The sequence below is a fragment of the Plecotus auritus genome, assembly GCF_963455305.1.
Source record: "Plecotus auritus genome assembly, chromosome: 2".
NCBI lineage: Eukaryota > Metazoa > Chordata > Mammalia > Chiroptera > Vespertilionidae > Plecotus > Plecotus auritus.
In genome coordinates this window covers 81,685,595-81,687,609 of record NC_137771.1, presented here as the reverse complement: position 1 = coordinate 81,687,609, position 2,015 = coordinate 81,685,595, and the positions used below count along the sequence as shown (strand labels likewise).

The window sequence follows — 2,015 nt, the reverse complement described above, 5'->3', positions numbered from 1 at the left end:
AAAAGAGCAGGCTGGGAGAGGTCAATGGGGGGGGGGGGGGAAGGAGACATATGTAATACTTTCAACAATAAAGAATTAAAAATAATAATAATAAATAAATAAATAAATAAATAAATAAAAAGAGCACAGCTGGTATGGCTCATTGGTTGAGGATCGACTTATGAACCAGGATTTCATGGTTCGATTCCCATCAGGGCACATGCCTGGGTTGCACGCTCGATCCCCAGTGTGGAGTGCAGCCAATCAATGATTTTCTCTCATCATTGATGTTTCTTTCTTTTTTTAAGTTTATAGTTTATTAATCCTCTCATGAAAAATCTGCACAACCATCACAGATTAAGTCACTGAAGAATCTTTACTCCTTCTTTTTTGCCAGCACCAACATTGGCCTTTGCAGTCCCCCTGACTTTCTTCATTCTGTTCTGCATTCCTTTCTCTGTTTTCTTGAAGTCTCCTTCTTCTCATATAGACCATGTCTTGCAAGTCTGTGTTTGGGTTCATTTTTCTTTGTGTGTAATCCAAGGAATCATAAATCATGCCAAAGCCAGTGGTCTTGCCACCACCAAAGTGGGTTCTGAATCCAAACACAAAGATGATATCAGGTGTGGTCTTATACATTTTGGCTAGTTTTTCCCGAATTTCTGTCTTGCATACTGCTGCCTTCCCAGGGTGAAGGACATCAATGACCATTTGCTTCTGCTGAAGTAGTCTGTTGGTCATGAACTTTCTGGTCCTGATGGTTCCCGTGTCATTCATGATGAAGGTTGATCTTCAAGCAACCAGAGAGGAAAAGCTCATCATTGATGTTTCTATCTCTCCCTCTCCCTTCCTCTCTGAAATCAGTAAAAATACAAATATTTAAAAAATAAAAAGAAAGAGGGAATAATGGCGGCGGAATAGACAGACGTGTTCCGAGCCTTGTCCCGGAGCAGAAAGAAAGAACAGCTGAGGGACGCACAAGGAGTGTTTGTTGGCTGGTTGGGAGACAGCTGAATTCCAGAAGGAGGTGGGGGACTGCTGAACGGGGTTCCCCTGACCTGGCAGCACCAACTGCGGCTGGGTCCCCTCCCGGAGCTGCGGGCTTGGACGCGGAGTCTGCGCCATCTTGATCCGGAAAGTGGAGCTTATCTGAAGCCTGAGAATCCACAACTGCGGCACCCCAGGAACAGCTGCGAGCCCCAGAACAACGCTCCCCAACTGGCGCAAGCACACGGGTTCAGAGGATCTCTACACTCCACCACGGAAAGGTCAGATTTCGCCTGGGATAAGGTGAGGTCTCTGGTCCCGGCGGGAGAGAGGAACGCGCGTTTTGCGGGAGCTGGAGGACCAGGGAAGTCTGTGCCTAGAAAAATCCGTGGCTGTAGGGGCTGGCGTGATCTGTGATTGTGGAAAGGGGTCCTCAGAGCTGCTAAGAGAAGGGCACTCTAAAAAGCAACCCATTTTGATCTGAAGTGCAGGGACACCCTAAGAATTTCAGGCAGTCCAGACTTACGCGCAGCCCGTGCGCTCCCTTTGTGCCTGGGTTTACTCGCAGTCCTGGAGTTCGCACACTTGGGCTTTTTCCTCTTCAAATCCTTACTTCTGATTACTAAGCCCAATACATAGGATCACCCAGTTGGGGACACCCTGGGAGACTGCAGGGGAAAGTTGTTTTTCTGGAACCTGGGGATCGGAGCGGGGAGTGACCATCAGAGAGTCAGCTCTGAGGCAGACCACGCCCACAGGCCGGTGGCAGTGCCACAGAGAAAAAAGGCTCTAACACTGCCTAGAGAGGCCATAGATAGACCCGGAAGTCAATCCAGAAACACTGCCACCCAGGGGCTGAATCACAAATTGACTCTTGCGTAATCAAAAATAAAGGAATACGAGAAATTAAGACACACCGCCTGCTTAAAATCAGGACTGGCTTACAACACCGAAGAGCAGTGGATCGCAGGGAACTGCAATACTGTCTGGACTGAGAAACAGGCGTGCCAAACAGAAAAACAGAGGAAGTGAATGACCTTCACTACTTC

The 2,015-nt window shown here is 48.0% G+C and overlaps 1 pseudogene across 1 annotated transcript; it reads right to left on the bottom strand.

The window, feature by feature from the left end:
* Window positions 1–341: 341 nt before the first annotated feature.
* Window positions 342–756, bottom strand: LOC308241125 (small ribosomal subunit protein eS24-like; annotated as a pseudogene). Its single transcript has one exon. The product of its transcript is annotated as a small ribosomal subunit protein eS24-like (transcript).
* Window positions 757–2,015: the final 1,259 nt, after the last annotated feature.